Below are 19,908 nucleotides of genomic sequence, written 5' to 3' on the forward strand. Positions count from 1 at the left end.
TGTCCTTGACAAAGGAACAGGCTCTAGTTCTTGACTGGATAAACTGACTTACTTACTCCAAGTAAAAACTAGGAAGTCAAACCTCGCTGAAAATAGTATTCTAGGATTTGAATCCAAGCAGCTTGGTCTCAGAGCCTGGACTCAACTGTTATATTCAGGTTAAAACACCCAACAGCATGCTCGGAACCTTATGAGACTTAATCCGTGCTAACCATGTTTACCAGGGGGGAAACAGGGGAGGGATAAACTGGGAGACTGGGATTGACATATACACACTACTATGTATAAAACAGATAGCTAATAAGGACCTACTGTATAGCACAGGGAACTCTACTCAATACTCTGTAATGACCTACATGGGAAAAGAATCTAAAAAAGAGTGAAGATATATGATTCACTTTGCTGTAAAGCAGAAACTAACACCACAACATTGTAAATCAACTATACTCCAACAAAAATTTTTTTTAAATAGTCATCACTAGAATCTCTCTACACACAGAAAGGATACAAAAGAACAATATTCTCTTGTGAAAATTTTTTTTAAATTATCAAGCCTTATTTTCGTAGGGTGTAGACTTTAATAGCAAATTTCTGTAAATTTAACAGTATGCAGACTGCAGATGGCTCAACAGAAGACAGAAAACCTACCGTGAGCTACTGCTTCAAACAGAGGCATTTTGGGTATATATCAATACTTAAAGACATTGCTCAATTTCAATAAATTAATGAATTTATTAATGAATTAATGAACTAAATGACCATAGTTTCCTTGTTAAAAGGGGTCATAAAAAGGTCAAATTCCTACTTGATAACTACTGAATTTCAAGAATATGAACAAAGTAAATTGCTGAATTTAGAAGTGTGGCTAGACTATTGTTTGGGTAAAGGGTGATAGCAAATCACCTTTTCCTAGTATGATAAAAGCTTTGTATTCAACTGCAAGTTGTGGAGTCGTTTTCTTCCTGAGGCAAAAGTCACATTCTTCTAGCAACCAGAACCTGCCATAGGTTATAAAGAAGGACACTCTGATGAAGCCTGGATGTGCAGCTGTGCTTCCAAGGCAACAGCTGAGCGGCTCACTCACGCAGAGGTGGCCTTAGCAGTGTGTGTGTGCTAGGATGGGGATGCAGATGTGGAAGGTGGGAAGCAACTGGATCACAGATGCCTTCTTCTACCCTGAGAGTCTTGCTTTGGGAGAAGAAAACAGCTAAACCTCCAGCGACTGTTATTATAGACCCTCTTCAATTCATTAATCAAACGGGGACCTAGAAAACATTTTCAGGTGCCATAATTCTGGGTGAAAGGTAGTTTCTGCTGTTTGACTCATTGTAAAAGCTGATAAATCCATCTACCTAAATTTATTTATTTATAAATTAACTTATTTTTAAATTGAAGTATAGTGGATTTACAGTGTTATTTTCAGGTGTACAGTAAAGTGATTCAGTTATACATATACATGTATCTATTCTTTTTCAGATTCTTTTCCCATATAGGTTATTACAGAATACTGACTAGAGTTCCCTGTGCTGTACAGTAGAGGTCCTTGTTGATTATCATTTTTACATATAGTAGTGTGTACTGTTGCTCCCAAATTCCTAATTTATCCCTCCTCCCTCACCTTTCCCCACCTTTCCCGTTTGGTAACCATTAATTTGCTTTCTATGTCTGTCTCTTTCTGTTTCGTAAATAAGTTCATTTGTATCATTTTTTCAGATTCCACAGACAAGCGATATCATATGGTATTTGTCTTTCTCTGTCTGGCTGACTTCACTTAGTATGATAATCTCTAGGTCCATCCATGTTGCTGCAAATAGCATCATTTATTTGCCTAAATAAAAAACTAAAGATGATGTTCAACTCGATTAATTTATCAGAGATTAGCCACGTGCCCTTTCTTATTACCGATTCCGAACATCTGTCACAAAGCAGATGTTGTTCAGGACACTGTGAACACCTACATCATTCATGACGGGGTGGGCTCAGTATCACCCCCCCAGGCCACCACACCAGTAGCATAAATGTCAACACCGGGACACACTACACACGCACACGGAATGACATGAACACAATGCTTATTCAAAGGGTAGCCTCAACAGTTCTCTTTTTTTTTAATCTGCTTGTAGAAAACTGCTAGTCAAGCCTGCTGATGAGCACAGCTGACATTTTCTAACCTTCTCTTCTACTCAGAAATTCTGTGAACTTCTGAACTTCCTCTAATTGGAACGAAGTGGCCATGGAGTCTCTCTTTAAGGACAAGCAAACGATTCTTTGGGTTTCTGTGTTTATCGCCTAGAAGCAAAGAGAGTTAAGGCTCACATTTCACGAGTGTTAGTTCCCTGGGGTCTCTGGAGCAGGCAGGACCCCGGTCCCCAGCCGGGCACCGGCTCTGGCACCTTGAAGAGAGAGGTGGATGCCACAAAAGCCCCCTCGCTGTGTGCTCAACACCAAGAACTGGGGGTGCGGTTGCAGGTGTGGGCAGCCAGCTGGAGTCAATGTTCTCTGCCACAAGGACAGAGACCAGCAGTCGGGGAAAATAGAAAATACAATAAAAATTTGAAAAGTGAAGTCATCCCTTCAAGTAACATCTGGAACAGGAATTTCAATGATTTCAAGAGCAAAACTGGTGGAGCCTGTGAGAAACAGTTTTCCATGTAGGGTGGCCACCCCAAAGAGAAGAGCACCAGGGTCACAGTAAAGCAAAGAAGCAAGTTTGTGTCGTCCGTTTCCTTCCCCCGGAAAAGCGTAGAAAAGCCTTAATGCACTTAATTTCAGTATAAGACATTCGGAGGTCATGCTTTTATTCAATAAATGCGATATTTGGTGATAAGGTCTCAGTCTACATGAGAGACAGTGATGGGAGAAAAGAGGAAGTGGGGGAGGGGAGAAAGACAGAGAATGGGGAGGAAGGGGAAGGGCCAAGCAGAAGTGGAGGGAGGGATGGGATGGGATGGGATGGGATGGGATGGCATGGGATGAGATGGGATGGGATGAGATGAGATGGGATGGGATGAGATGGGATGGGATGGGATGGGATGGGATGGGATGAGATGAGATGGGATGGGATGAGATGGGATGGGATGGCATGGGATGGGATGGGATGAGATGAGATGGCAGGGGATGGGATGGGATGGGATGAGATGGCATGGGATGGGATGAGATGAGATGGCATGGGATGGGATGGGATGAGATGGCATGGGATGAGATGGGATGGGATGGCATGGGATGAGATGGGATGGGATGAGATGAGATGGGATGGGATGAGATGGGATGGGATGGGATGGGATGGGATGGGATGAGATGAGATGGGATGGGATGAGATGGGATGGGATGGCATGGGATGGGATGGGATGAGATGAGATGGGATGGGATGAGATGGGATGGGATGGCATGGGATGGGATGAGATGAGATGGCATGGGATGGGATGGGATGAGATGGCATGGGATGAGATGGGATGGGATGGGATGGGATGGGATGAGATGGGATGGGATGGGATGGGATGGGATGGGATGGCAGGGGATGGGATGGGATGGGATGAGATGGCATGGGATGGGATGAGATGAGATGGCATGGGATGGGATGGGATGAGATGGCATGGGATGAGATGGGATGGGATGGCATGGGATGAGATGGGATGGGATGAGATGAGATGGGATGGGATGAGATGGGATGGGATGGGATGGGATGGGATGGGATGAGATGAGATGGGATGGGATGAGATGGGATGGGATGGCATGGGATGGGATGGGATGAGATGAGATGGCAGGGGATGGGATGGGATGGGATGAGATGGCATGGGATGGGATGAGATGAGATGGCATGGGATGGGATGGGATGAGATGGCATGGGATGAGATGGGATGGGATGGGATGGGATGGGATGAGATGGGATGGGATGGGATGGGATGGGATGGGATGGGATAAGATGGGATGGGATGAGATGGCACGGAATGGGATGGGATGGCATGGGATGGGATGGCATGGTATGGTATGGGATGGGATGGGATGAGATGGGATGGGATGAGATGAGATGGCATGGGGTGGCATGGGATGGGATGGGATGGGATGGGATGTGACGGGAGAGAGATGAAAAGGATGGTCATAGGGGGAAGGAGGAGAGGGAAGGCAGAAACCACCAGAAGGAAGGGCAGAAAGAAAGAGCCCCATCCACTCTGGAGGGTGAGCCTGCAGTGCTTCAGGTCCTGTGGTTCCATCACTTCAACTCTGCACTCAGAGACTGATCACCTTTCCTGCTCTGGATGGTTTCTCATGTCTGGACTGCACACACCACCTCTGTACTCTGTCCGGCCTGATTCTAACCCTCCTTTAGAGGCTGGCACAGCCTTCAAAGCTAGATGGTTCTGCCAGCAGCTTTCCTTGAGGAGTTGTTTTGTCCTTACACTCCTGGAGCACCCATCTTAGGAAAAACTCCTCTGTCATTTATTATTCCCACTTAATCTCTCAAAATGCTATTCATGTGTCTCCGTCTTTTTTCCCCCAAAACAAGTAACTTTTTATTGAAGTAGAGTTGATTTACAACGTTTTATTAGCTTCAGGTGTACAGCAAAGTGATTCAGTTATACATACATATCTATTCTTTTTCAGGTTCTTTTCCACTATAGGTTATTACCAGATATTGAATATAGTTCCCTGTGCTATACAGTAGGACACTGTTGATCTATTTTATATATAGTAGTGTGTATCTGTTAATCCCAAACTCTTAATTTATCCCTCTCCCCTTTCTCCTTTGATAACCATAAGTTTGTTTTCTATGTCTGTGAGTCTATTTTTGTTTTGTAAGTAAGTTCATTTGTATTCATTTTTTCATATTCCACGTATAAGTGACATCATATGATATTTGTCTTTCTCTGTCTGACTGACTTCACTTAGTATGATAATCTCTAGGTCCATCCATGTTGCTGAAAATGACATGATTTCATTCTTTTTTATGGCTTAGTTCCACATCTTCTTTATCCATTCATCTGTCAATGGACATTTAGGTTGTTTCCATGTCTTGGCTATTGTAATAGTGCTGCTATGAACATAGAGGTGCATGTATCTTTTCAAATCATGTTTTTGTCTGGACATATGCCCAGGAGTGGGATTGCAGGATCATATGGTAGCTCTAGTTTTAGTTTTCTTTTAAGGTAAATTATTTTTAATTTTATTAATTGTTACCAATTGATACATTGTTCTGAAAAACAGAGAGAAATTAGCACTTAGCAAATAGCTCAAACATAAGTCAAGAAAATATTAGACCGAGATAGATTTGAACTCTGACTTTCAAAAAGGTCTTCCAAAACTGTTTATCTCCTTTTACTTATTTCAAACAATCAACATTAAGTATTTCATTGAGCATCTATTAGTATGCCTGGCATAATGCTAAATACTTTAAGAAAAAATATAAGAAGCATATCACATTGTCCTTGTCTTTAGTAGTTTATAATCTAGCTATTTGTGATTATAAAGACACATTTAAAAAATTCTGGGACCTAACACCTTTAAGTAAAATCAACTTTGAAAGTAATCACTCTGGAAGGTTTATGATTATTTCAAAAAATCCTAAAACATTTTTGCATCTTCTCCTTTGGGATCGCCTTTGGAGTCATCATACAAATCATTTAAGAAAGGCAGACTCATTACTTTAATTTTTTTTTTTTTTTTTGCGGTGCATGGGCCTCTCACTGTTGTGGCCTCTCCCGCTGCGGAGCACAGGCTCCGGACGTGCAGGCTCAGCGGCCATGGCTCACAGGCCCAGCCGCTCCAGGGCATGTGGGATCTTCCCAGACCAGGGCTCGAACCTGTGTCCCCTGCATCAGCAGGCGGACTCTCCACCACTGCGCCACCAGGGAAGCCCCAGACTCATTACTCTAATTTTAGTTTAGAATGCTGCTCCATCCTCCTTCTGTACCTAGTTTAGACACCTGAATTAATCACTGGGTTTGTTGCTCACCAACTTCTGGTTATTCTAAAATCTCAAATTCACTCTAAAGACAAGTTTCACTATTCTTGATGCCCTACAAAAGCACGTCCTGCAGCATTACCGGACAGTAAGTACCTAGAGGACGAGAAGCCTTTCTCATCAGCTTGGCATCTCCCCCCAGCATCCTGCTGCGAGCTTAAGCACAGCAAGAATGCAATCCGCATCCTATGTTGAACTGACAGCACGTTAGCTGTTCAGCAGCTGGAGACATCAGGGTGGGCTGTGGATAGAGGCGAGGAAGGGTTCCAGATGGGGCTTGAGGGGGATTTCTTTCCATTCTGCTATTTCTTTTTTTTTTTTTTCTTTTTGCGGTATGTGGGCCTCTCACTGTTGTGGCCTCTCCCGTTGCGGAGCACAGGCTCCGGACGCGCAGGCTCAGCGGCCATGGCTCACGGGCCCAGCTGCTCCGCGGCATGTGGGATCCTCCCAGACCGGGGCACGAACCCATATCCCCTGCATCGGCAGGCGGACTCTCAACCACTGCGCCACCAGGGAGGCCCCATTCTGCTATCTCAGTGCTTTCTTTCATTACTCCTTAGGCAGCTGGCTCTGACGCTGGAGGACAGAAAGGTCGCCCGAGGCTGGCAGCAGGCTCTCCCAACACTCTCATCTAGCCCTGGCTCTAAGCCAGGGTTTGGTGTGTGTGCTCAGACCACTTCCCCAGCTTCCGTGTTTGCCAGAAGCCAGAGGCAAAAATCCCCCTTCCGGGGCCAGCTCCCCTGCAACCGCCCTGATGTGGTAGGGCTCCAATCCACAGCGCCCGCCTTATGTACCTGACCCCCAGCTTGTAGGCCTCTCTGGCCTATTTTTGAATAGCCCATCTGGTTGCAACTCTGGGCTCCAGTGCGAAGGGATAGTTGAGGAGATCCACAAACCCTCTTTTGCCTCAGTTGGGCATGTGGAACCCCAGGGACTGCACCATCACGTGTGCTTTCAGCCCTGTAGCCCGTGGGCCTTCCTTCATGAGTCTCATTGTCTTCAGGCTGGCCCAGGGCCCACATCGGCAGTTCACGCCAACGACTGAAGCCCTTGCCTTCACCAGCTTCCAGCACATTCTGCAGGTGTTACACCATGCATGTCTCTCTCTGGGCCTATGCACACGGTGGCTGCCACGGGTTTCCCGGATTCTTTTAAGACTTCCACAGCCCACGCAGCTTCTTCAGCATGTTCAAAGTACTCTGCAATCCAGAAGTCCACATGTTTCCTGGCAAAAACCTCTAGCTGTAGTCAAAAAAGTTTTTAAATTCTAGCTTCATCCTTGTGGTGTTTGTACAACGATGTCTGGCAGATCCCCCCTGCGACCAAAGCATCACCTCTGTCGGCTGCTTCTCTGATAAGGTCACAGGCAGCGGCGTTTACAGCTTCCCACTGGCTTTCCACATTGTCCTCACTGGCAGAAAAGGTGAAAGTCCGCATGACATTCGATCCCGTTCTCAAGAATTCCACGTGAAGCTGACGAACTGCATTTGGATGTTCTACTACGGCTTCTGGAGTCCAGAGCCCGGCCTTCATGTAGCCCCTATTCTCCAGAGTTATGCGAAAGCTGCCGTCTCCAAGCACACCCTCCCTGCTATCCAGAGGCTCTAAAATGCCCTTCTTGGCTCCGGGGCCATCACGCTGCGGCTGTTGTGGGCACTGGGCGGTAGGGAGCACACAGGGCCGGGAGCCCACCCCTCCTATTTTTAGTTTTTTCAGGAACCTCTATTCTGTTCTCTACGGTGGCTGCCCCGATTTACATCCCAACCAACAGGGTAGGAGGGCTCCCTATTCTCCACATGTGTCTACATCTCAATTCACCAACCACATGACAAAATTCTGGAGAACGGAAACTGTGACTATCACTGTGGTTCCCTTACAATGGCCACCACAGAGCCTTGCACACTGCAGACATTCTCAATACTTCCTCCCGACTAGCAAAACACCAGTCGTTCATTTTTTTGGCTAAATGATAAGAGTAAAGAGATTTACTTTTCACTTTAGGGGAAGTGACCCGGATAGTCTTTGTAATATTGTTCTCCTCCTTTTTCTTTTCTTTTGGCTGCACCTCACGGCTTGTGGGATCTTAGTTCCATGACCAGGGATTGAACCTGCGTCCCCTGCAGTGGGAGCGTGGCGTCCTAACCACTGGACCACCAGGGAAGTCCCTCCCCCTCCTTCTTCTTAATCGACTTCACGCTAACCACAAGTTCTCACAGCTATAAGTTATGTGACTGGTAAAGCAGAACTACAGAATCATAAACTGTAAGGGGCTGGAAGGGACCTCTGAGACCCTTCCTTCTCCACTACTTTGTAGACGAGAGGAGACACGTGATGCAATGAAAACAGCAGGAGCTTTCAGGGAAGACCTGGGCTCACACGTGAGGTTCACCTCTCCACCGCTATGTGATCGTGGATAATCCACTGAACTGCTGTCTGCCTCAGGCAGCTGCATCATTTATAAAACAGTGATCATCGTACCTGCCTTAAAAGGTGATTGTCTATAAACGAGCGGCTCATATAAAAGCATCAAGTAGAGCTAATGGCACATGGCAGATGCCATAAGTATCCGGCTACTAGACGCAGAGCCCTTTAAGCACAGAGACGATGTTCTACTCGGCTTTGATTCTCTGGTGTAGGAAATGTAGATAATTAAATGAGGAAATAGAGATCTGGACCTTGAGTGAAGCTTCCCGAAAGCCAAGCAGAATCAGAGTCTGTGTTGGGTTTTAAACATCACCTAGACAAGTGGTTCTCCAGACGTGGTCTGAGGATGCGGGGGTGTCCCCAGGACCCTTTCCAGGATTCCGAGAGGTTCTTTCTCCAACTATACATCTGCGTGAGGCTGAATCTTTTTCCTACACTTTGGCCAAACAACCAGTCACAACTGGCTGGATGTAAGAAGCAGATAAGAGTGCGACTGTCTTCATTTAAGTCAGATTGAAGGAATTGCAAAAAAGGCAAAACAATGCCACTCTTCTAAATTTTTTTTTGTTTTGAAAATAAGTTATTTTTCATAAAATGTTTATGCTATTATGTTTGTGTCTTGCTATTTATATAATATGTAATAGGTTAATTTTATTTTAAAATGAATCAATAAATCAATATTTTTAAAAATTTGTTTTAATTTCTGATATGAGTAAATACCAATAGCCATAACTTACATAAACGAAAGCTCTTTGGGATCCTTGATGATTTTAAGAGCATAAAGGGGGTCCTGAGAACAAAAAGTTTGTGAACTGCTGATCTCATCCAATTCCCTCATTCTGCAGAAGGGAGACAAGGGTCTAGTGAAGTTAACTCATTCACTTGACAACACTGAGGGACTTATCAGCAAGGTTAGGGACTGAGCCCCTGGTCTTCAACAGTGGAGCTCGTAAATATTGTTGTGATATCAGAGAGGAAGGAAACAGATTTGGAGGACTAAGTCACACTCTGAACCAAAGTTCCAGTTTTTCTAAGAATATTTTATTTTCCATTTGTGTTCTTTATACATTGGGCATATTCTCACCCATTTTAGAGAGTAACTCTTATGAAAGATGATACATGATTGGTCAGTAAAGTTTCCAAATACATACAGTCTCTGAAACCACCCAATGAAACCAATATTAGCGTCAAAGGTCCACTACGCCTAACTGCCTGAAAAATCAAGTTCCATGGTCAAGGTATAAGCCTTGATGTAGTTGAAAAATTCTGAGTTTTGGACTGAGAGACACTGGGGCTCAAAACGTTGAGCCTCTGTCACCTCATCTTTGAAAGAGGGGTAATAAATTCCCATGTCACAGAGCTGTGAAGATGAAATAGGATAATGTGTGGGAGATGGCGTACAGCATGATGCCTTTCACCAGCTTTCAGCATCAGCCCATAATCCTTCAAATAACCCCTGTAAACTACTTGATTATTAATTCCTTTTGCACTCTAGTATCCATGTAAAAGGCATGTTACGGACTGAATGTTCATCTCCTCCCACCCCCATATGTTGATGCTCTAACCCCCAATGTGATGGTATCAGTAGGTGGGGCTTTGCGGAGGCATTTAGGGTCATGAGGGTGGAGCCCCCATGACAGGATTAGTGCCCTTCCAAGAAGCAGGAGAGACACTAGAGCTGACTCTCTCCACCATGTGAGGCCAGTGAGAAGGCAGCCTTCTCTCTGCAAGCCAGGGAAAAAGCCTTCAGCAGAACCTGACCATGCTGGCATCCTGATCTTGGGCTTCTAGCCTCTAGCACTATGAGAAATAAGGGTCTGCTGTTTAAACCACCCCATCTATGGGGTTTTGTTACAGCAGCCTGAGGTGCCTAATACAGAGAGGGACACCATGACTGTAGCAGAACGGGAGTTAGGAGTTTATAAACTACTCATTCCACTGATTCTATTGAGGCAGTGTCTATTTCAAGGTGGATGGGCATAGAAGATGGGTTCAGCTAGACAAAGCTTGCAACACCCATCACTGTGTACGTTGACTGGGGCGACATTCCTGCTACAGTGCTAATGACCCAGATATACAGATGAGTTTTAAATAAGGAGGTGAAGGGTCTCCACATATGACCTTCTTTTTCTGGTTTCTCTCCCTTCTCCACTTGTTTCTTTCAGAAAAGTATCAATCTCAGAACTTAAGAAAAATTAAATAACCACTTCAGAGCGTGCCCAAAACACAACCTTATTAAATTAGCTTAGGGTTTCATCAGTGGAAGTGAGGGATATAAAACCAAAATCATCTCCCATGTGTGATACAATAAAAATGGATAATCATGTGACCTAGTTTGGGTTCTAGAAGTATCTAAAGACACAAGTTCAGAAAATACTTTATATATCAAGACACAGCAGGTGTGTTCTTCTCCTTCAATCCAGAGGGGCACTGTCAAAGCTACCATCTCTGGAGCTTCCCTGGTGGTGCAGTGGTTAAGAATCCACCTGCCAATGCAGGGGACACGGGTTTGAGCCCTGGTCCGGGAAGATCCCACATGCCGCGGAGCAACTAAGCCTATGCACCACAACTACTGAGCCTGCACTCTACAACCCACAAGCCACAACTACTGAGCCTGCGAGTCACAGCTACTGAAGCCCACGCGCCTAGAGCCTGTGCTCCGCAACAAGAGAAGCCACTGCAATGAGAAACCCACACACCGCAATGAAGAGTAGCCCCTGCTCGCCGCAACTAGAGAAAGCCCATGCACAGCAACAAAGACCCAACACAGCCAAAAAAAAAAAAAAAAAAAAAGCTACCATCTTTGTGTCTTATGACCTGTGTCAAGGGGGGAAGCCTGGAGCCCTCCTTAGTGTGTTAGTTGGTTAATCCATTCCTTGCCACCTGCCCCATCTTGCAATATAATCACTGCATCAAAACTAATTTTTCTCTATCAGTTTTTCAATAAAGAAATATACTCCAGTGAGTTTATTTTGTATTGAAGAGTATTTTTACCTGAAGAGACCAAAGTCCTTGAGCACATTAACTGAACTAAAGAACAACATGCTAATATTAGCCACACTAAGCCTTTTAAACATAACATATGATCTTAAACTGGTTTTGACTTTTACTCGAAATGAAAAATAGCTCCCTCTAGTTAGCCAGAGTAAAGCTGGGACATATTTCTTGCATCACCACTACTCTGTGATTCCAATATAGTTATAAATAGCTTAAATAGTTCATTCCATTTGCAGTCTCCTATTTGTTTTGCTTTAATTTCATACTATACTGGCAATTATCCAGCTTCATTAACTAATTAGGAAATTTCTCAAGTACACTACAAGAAACGTCACGCAAGAAATATTAACCTACAGCAGTGCTCTTGAAGTCAACCTTGAAAGGGAAATCCTTTTCATCAAGTTTACATGCCAAGCCCTAAAAGCACTGTAAGGTCAACCCACATCAAAAATCTTGTTTCTGACCCTTGTACTGGAAAGAAGACTCATTACCAACCCCCAAAATCATCACTGAGTGCCAATTATGTAGAAAGCATTTTGCAAGACATTAAGGAAAAATTTTTAAATACTTCCTGAATTCTAGGAGTTTACAGTATATCTGGAGTAAAAATGTATGTGTAAAAATACACGCACACACACACACAGAGTAAAACATAGAAAGTACCAAAGGACTGATATAGAAAAAATTGACACAGATAAAAACAGTTTTGGCGGAACAAGTCACTATTGACTTTGATGGTAAGAGAAGTGATTGGAGAGGAAGCATCCTTTGGGTTGGGCTTGGGGGAGGGGAAAGGAAAATGTTAGGAGCAAAGGCACAGCAGTGGAAAGACAGGACAAAAGGAAGAGGAAGGTTAATTTGGTTGGCAGAGTTTTTGTGGGGAAATAATGCTGAAAATAGCATTTTAAAATTAATTAGCTCTATTTTATATACAGTAGTGTGTATATGTCAATCCCAATCTCCTAATTTATCCCTCCCCTTTCTCTCCCTGTTAAGCATAACTAATTAGAACCTACTGTATAGCACAGGGAACTCTACTCAGTACTCTGTAATGGCCTATATGGGAAAAGAACCTAAGAAAGAGTGGACATATGTATATGTAGAACTGATTCACTTTGCTGTACCCCTGAAACTAACACAACATTGTAAATCAACTATACTCCAGTAAAAATTTTAAAGAAACAGAAAAAAATAAAATTAATTAGTTCATCAAGTACTTACTAATGCCAGACAGTATCCTAGGTGCTGGCCATGCAAAGGTGTACCACACAGGCCAGCTTCCTCCCCTCCCTGAGCCTACGTTATGGGGTCAGGGGACCTGCTACAGAGAAAATAAACATGTGATATGATGGGAGGGATTGGGTAAGGTGGTCAGGGAGGGTATAGACCCTAGGTCTGATGGTCGGGCAAAATCTGTCCGAATAGGAATACTCTGAGCTGAGACAAGGTGAGAATGCATCATCCTCCTTCACAGAGCAAACAGCAAGTGTGAAGGGCCTGAGTCAGGAACGACCTTAGATCCTTCAAAGCACCAAAAGGTCATCAGTGGGGCTAACCAAGGGTGCTAGCAAATCCTCTGAGAGAATTACTTCAAACCGCCCCTTACTATTTTCAATGCCACTTTTTTGTGGTCCTATATGAGGATGATGGTATATCACCTGAGTCATATTCTCTGGGGATACGGCAGGTGGGATTTCTTCATGATGCTGCCTTCACTTTTCCCATGACACCCCCTACCTGCCACTAGAGCGGGAGCCCCATGCTTTGTTCACCGTTGAATTCCTGGTGCCTAGAACAGTGCTTGGTGTATTTAAGTTGCTCAAGAAATATCTGTCGAATGAACACACTGAGTGAACATCACTTATCTCCTCCTCCCCAGAGTGGTCCAAAATGAGAGGCGTGGATGGGGAAAAACAATACAGGACAAGAAGTGAGTGAGAACATCTACCTGCGATTCTAGCTTTAAATTAAGACTGCTCTCCTTAGCGTACTCATTTTTCTCAGGGAAGGGAGGTCCCTGGCCCTTGCACACTCCTCTCAGGAACTTCTCTTTTTTTAACTGGAGTAGGGTTGATTTACAATGGTGTGTTAGTTTCTGCTGTACAGCAAAGGGATTCAGTTATACATATATTTCTATTTTTTTCATATTCTTTTCCATTACAGTTTCATATTCTTATCCATTACGGGATATTGAATATAATTCCCTGTGATGAACTTTTCTTGATGTGAGCAGCTTGCCCATTCCTTCAAGAACTTCCCTCCCCAGGCTTCCCTGGTGGCGCAGTGGTTGAGAGTCCGCCTGCCGATGCAGGGGACACGGGTTCGTGCTCTGGTCTGGGAAGATCCCACATGCCGCGGAGCAGCTGGGCCCGTGAGCCATGGCCGCTGAGCCTGCGCGTCTGGAGCCTGTGCTCCGCAATGGGAGAGGCCACAGCAGTGAGAGGCCTGTGTACCGCAAAAAAAAAAAAAAAAAAAAAGGTAAAAAAAAAAGAACTTCTCTCCCCTCACCTCCTCTGCTGACATATCTGGAAGTAACTTTTAACTCCAAACTCTACTTCTCACCATCATGCTAGGTTGATAAAGGGGAAGAAATATTGTTGAAAAAAGAAGAAAAAGGGGGACTTCCCTGGTGGTCCAGTGGTAAAGAATCCACCTTTCAAAGCAGGGGACGCGGGTTTGATCTCTGGTTGGGGAACTAAGATCCCACATGCCGTGGGGCAACTAAGCCCACACGCCTCAACTAGAGAGCCTGCGTGCCACAACTAAGACCCGACACAGCCAAAAATAATTAAAAAAAAAAAAAAAACCAAGATAATCTTTAGGAAAAAAAAAGAAGAAGCAAAAGAAACGCCTCCTGTTTTGGGACTGTACCTACATTTTCTCTGCCCTCATATATAACTAATTATTTCTTGTTTGTCACTTACGAAACCTCCTCAGACCCCACTGCACCCTCTCCTGCAGTTCCCTCTGCCTGGCCTCCTTCAGGTGGCAAGTGTCCTTTATACCTAGTTTTGTGCAAAAGAAAGATAGTTCCATTCTGCGATGCTCCTGTCCCTTGCAGACAAGGAATGACCATTCTCTATTTGTGACATTGTTTTTCTTTATTCAGGAGTCTCAAACTCAACCATCTACAGGGGCCGGGCATGGATGACGAAGGGCACAAGGGCAGGGGCTGTGGGAAGTGTGATGAGACAGACAGCTCGTGCACCGTCTAAAGGAGGGGCTCTGAGTCCTGCCCAGCAAGCCAAGTGTTCAGCCCCTTCTGCTAAACACCTTGGCCCTCCAGCTGCTGGTACAGGGCCTGGGGTGTTGGAGGGTCCAGTGGAGACAGAAAGAGGGCTTCTTTTCTTTTCTAGTTTTACTCCCTTAAATTGACCCAGAAGTAAACAACAAAGCAAAACAATGGAAACTTCAGAAGGCTGCTGATTTTTCAGTGGCAGGAAAAGAGGTGTAGGGGTATGTGTGCATGTGTGTGTGAGAGACAGAGAGAGACAGACAGACACAGAAAAAAAGAGAGAGGAGAGGAGGAAGGAAAGAGAGGGGGCGGGAGGTGGGGGGAAGGAAGTGAGATAGTAGGGAGGGGAGAGGGAAAGGGAGGCGGTCAGAGACCAGAAACACAGCAACTACACAGTTCAGTGTCCCCGTGAGCGGAGGGAAGCAAGAAATCCTATCTGAAAGCAGCAGCAAGGGAACAGAGGAGGGAAAGAGTGGCTGGGGACAGATGGGGGAAAGCAGATGGAGCCGGTGCAGGGGAGGCTGAACCAGGCTCATCCCACCCTCTGGCTCTCTCATCAGCACCTCTGCCCCTTGTCCTAACCCTGCTGGAGACAAGGGTCCAGGCACAGAAGTCATCTCCTGTGGCTCAGGAATATCAACCAGCCCCCTCGGGAGGCGAGGGCGGGGCGTGCCAACCCCTGGGTCCCTGTGGGGACACTCTGATCCCTGCCTGAGCAGAAGGGACATGGCCTGGAACACACAGCACGAGTGAGCCAAGACTACTGGAACTTTAGGACCTTCGGTGCAGAGGGACCTTAAGGAGACTGTCCTGTTGGCAGACTGGCCTTGGGAAGAGCCACTCACTAAGGACGGCTGGGCTATGGCGGCACAGTGGTCCCCAGTGGGGACACAACAGGGACGGGCATGGCTCCACGGAAACATGGCCTGAAATGACTGATAACTAAGTCCTATGGTTTTCTACTGGTGCTGCCAGCACTGAGCAAAGAGGGCAGTGTGGGCTGAGCTCACCTCCCCTCACTAAGGGGCTGGGCAAACACTGCCCTCCCCGGAGTCGCACTCAGCACTCACCCAAGGGACTCAGAAAGTGGCACTATGACTTCAACTCTCTCTGAACTGAAATAATCCAAGGTTCAGAACTGCAAAGACAGTGAAAGATCATCGAAAATACATTTTTTAATTGGGCTCTGACTTGGAACAATATAAACATGCTTTTAAATATACTTTTAATTCTATATTACTCAGCCATTAAAAAGAATGAAATAATGCAATATGCAGCAACACCGATGGACCTAGAAATGATCATACTAAGTGAAGTAAGTCGGACAGAGAAAGACAAATACCATATGATATCATTTATATGTGAAATCTAAAATACTACACAAATGAACCTTTCTACGAGGCAGAAACAGACTCACAGACATAGAGAACAGACTGGTGGTTGCCCAGGGGGAGGTTGGATGGGGAAGGGAAGGATTGGGAGTTTGGGATTAGCAGACGCAAACTATTATACATAGGATGGATAAACCACAAGGTCCTACTGTAGAGCACAGGGCACTATATTCAATATCCTGTGATAAACTATAATGGAAAAGAATATGAAAAAGAATATATATATATATATTATGCATAACTGAGTCACTGCTGTATAGCAGAAATTAACACAACATTGTAAATCAACTATACGTCAATAAAATTAATAATATATATATGCTTTTAATTCTAAAATATTGGCTGACACTTAAAAGAGCGTAATACTGAACCTTCATTACAGAAATTAAAAAAAAAATTGAAGAAATTTCATTTCAGGCTTAAATGGGAGTTTGAATACGTATATTGAAATTGATAAGACATTTGAATACTTGCAGTGATCTGGAGCCATATATGATAAGCTGTTTCAAGGTGAAATTGAATAATGAATCATTTAATACATATTTGAAAAGTTTTAAGTTTATAATAAGAAAAGTTCTATTCTGATTTAAAGTATTAACTCATATCTTCACCCCAATGTTTAATAAAAAAAACTTAGAAAGAATGTTTTCCTTAATTATTCTCTACTTCGCATCTTTCCTCCAACTCTAATGAAGCCAGTACACAGGATAAGATCTGAAGGATAAGATCTTTGGGAACTTTCAGATCCATTTCAAAGCTGAAGGCAAACACACATGACCAACTATTCAAGTTTTCTTCACCATTTTAAATATAGCAACGTCTCTGTTGGTGAAAACGCTTCCCTGCATCACACTTCTTGATCATAAGCTTCACCCTCATAACTAGTGATGATAACCTAGAAAACCCCTTCTAGACTGATTAATAGGTTGTTTGGTTCATTTGCTCAATAATTCATTTATTCACCAAATATTTATGGAGTACCTGCTATGCCCTGGACACAATGCCACGGGCTGGAAATTAAAAAATGATTAAGACAGAGTCTGTGATTTCAAGGAGGAGGTGCCAGTCAAACAAGGGAAGGATACAGATGTTTAAAAAGATCTGCCAGTGCGGGTGAGAGGGGGTCCAAGACAGTTGAGGGTGGGTGGGAAAACAAAGGAGGGTCTCACCAATGCATTCTATCCTCAGCTGAACAGCATGCATTACTCCCTTGCACAAAATGCCAGACAGTTTCCTTCCCTTTGGCAAAGGGTCTGAGGTACAGGCACCGGCTGAGGGACATAGGGGGACAGGTTCAGAAGACACACTCTTATCAGATATATGATATGTATATTTCTCCCATTCTGTGGGTTGTCATTTCACTCTCTTGATAGTGTCCTTTGATGTACTTTTAATTTAAAAGTTTAATTTAAAAATTTAATTTAAAAGTCATTTCATCAAGAGAGTGAAATGACAACCCACAGAATGGGAGAAATATACATATCATATATCTGGTAAGAGTTTACCATCCAGAATACATAAAGAACTCCTACAGCTCAGGAACAAAAGACAAACAACCTAATTAAAAATGGGCAAAGGACTTGAATGGACATTTCTCCAAAGAAGATATACAAATGGCCAAAAAGTCTATGAAAAGATGCACAACATCAGTAGTCATTAGGGAAGTGTACATCACAACCACACTGACAGTACTTCACACCTACTATGAGATAAGTCAGGCAGAAAAAGACAAATACTGTATGATATCACTTATATGTGGAATCTAAAAGAGCCAAGCTTGAGAAAACAGAGAATAGAATGGTGGCTGCCGGGGGATGGGGGAAGAGGAGGGATGTTACTTCAGGGGACAAAGTTGCAACCAGTAGACAAGTAAGTCCTGGAGATCTAATGCATCGTACAGTGACTATAGACAGCAATACCATATTATAATAAACAAACTGGCCAAAAGACAAGAGCTTAGTTATTCCCACCCAGAAAAAGAAATGAGAATTATGTAATGCGACAGGGGTGCTAACTACTGCTGCAACGGCAATCATATTATATATAAATGTGTCAAATAACATGTTGTATACCTTAAATTTACACAGTGTTATATGACAAATATATTTCAAGAAGAACAAACCAAAAAACCCCCCAATACTTCATACCCACTAGTATAGCTATTTAAAAAAGCAAAAAAACAGGGCTTCCCTGGTGGCGCAGTGGTTGAGAGTCTGCCTGCCGATGCAGGGGACGCGGGTTCGTGCTCCGGTCAGGGAGGATGCCACATGCCGCGGAGCGGCTGGGCCCATGAGCCATGGCCGCTGAGCCTGCGCGTCCGGAGCCTGTGCTCCGCAACGGGAGAGGCCACAACAGTGAGAGGCCCGCATACCACAAAAAAAAAAAAAAAAAAGCAAAAAACAAAACCAAAAACCCAGAAAATGAGTGTTAGCAAGGATGTGGTGAAATTGGAACTCTTGCTGCTCTTTTTAATTTGTACACTGAGGGTGGGAATGTAAAATTGTGCAACTGCTGAGGAAAACAGTTCAGTGGTTCCTCAAAAGCTACATGTAGAATAACCATATGCCCCAGCAGTTCCACTGCTAGGTGTATACCCAAAAGCAATGAAATCAGGACTCAAACAGATACTCATATGCAAATGTTTATAGCAGCGTTAACCGTGATAGCCAAAGGCAGGAACGACCCACATATCCGTGAATGGATAAACAAAAGGTGATCCATTCTCTTTAATTGGTAAAAATAAGTACGGTACTTATATTCTATAAAGTTGTAGTAGACACTGATCATAACATTTTCATCAGTTGATCTATACATAATCTTGTTTTATGTGTATTTCTGTTTAAAGACACCTTATTAACATATATTCTTTTTTTTTTTTTTTTTTGCGGTATGCGGGCCTCTCACTGTTGTGGCCTCCCCCGTCGCGGAGCACAGGCTCCGGACGCGCAGGCTCCGGACGCGCAGGCTCAGCGGCCATGGCTCACGGGCCCAGCCGCTCCGCGGCATATGGGATCCTCCCAGACCGGGGCACGAACCCGTATCCCCTGCATCGGCAGGCGGACTCTCAACCACTTGCGCCACCAGGGAGGCCCTTAACATATATTCTTGATTCATTAACTTTGAACTCACAGCCAACAGCACTGTCACTCATGCCTGAAAGAAGCTTGTGTAACACCTGTATTTTTTCCCTAAGGCACATCAAAGCCTTCTTGCACTTAGGAACACTAGACAGCACTCTGGCACTCTGCTTGTGGGTCACTTTAAACAGTGAAATCACCAGCAAAAAGCACAACAATGCGAAAAACATGGCACTAAATAGACCATGGAAAAGACACTTGTTTACACTATGAGAGCTGAAACAAGAAGGCAGAGTCTCAGCTGAAATGTACATGCTGTGTACCTCAAATTTACGGCCTGTGCTGCAAATACTGACTTTGAGGTTACAAATAAATGTGCCAGAAGGTCAATGCACGACTACAGACTCTGCAAACAACGAGGTCAATTCTATACATACGTACAATGGAATATTATTCAGCCATGAAATGAAATTCTGATACATGCTACAATAAAGATGAACCTTGAAAACATTATGCTAAGTGAAATAAGTCAGACAAAAAATGGACACATATTATATGGTTCCATTTATATGAAATATCTAGAATAGGCAAATTCATAGACCAGAGGTTATCAGGGCTTTGGGGGAGAGGAGGATGTCGAGTTACTGCTTAACTGGTCCAGAGTTTCTGTTTGGGATGATGAAGAAAGTACTGGAGATGGACAGTGATGATGGTGGCGCAACGATGTCAGTGCAATTAATGCTACTGATTGTGCACTAAAAACGGTTAAAGTGAAAAATTTTATATTACATGTATTTTATTACAAAGAATCAACAGATTCACTGA

The 19,908-nt window shown here is 44.0% G+C and overlaps 1 protein-coding gene and 1 pseudogene across 1 annotated transcript in view; both read right to left on the minus strand.

Annotated features, from left to right (window-relative positions):
* NR3C2 (nuclear receptor subfamily 3 group C member 2) overlaps positions 1-19,908 on the minus strand; it is a 368,626-nt gene that overhangs the window by 49,587 nt on the left and 299,131 nt on the right. The window lies entirely within an intron of this gene.
* Positions 6,516-8,411, minus strand: LOC132483623 (S-methylmethionine--homocysteine S-methyltransferase BHMT2-like; annotated as a pseudogene).

Source organism: Mesoplodon densirostris, chromosome 1 (genome assembly GCF_025265405.1).
Source record: "Mesoplodon densirostris isolate mMesDen1 chromosome 1, mMesDen1 primary haplotype, whole genome shotgun sequence".
Lineage (NCBI taxonomy): Eukaryota > Metazoa > Chordata > Mammalia > Artiodactyla > Ziphiidae > Mesoplodon > Mesoplodon densirostris.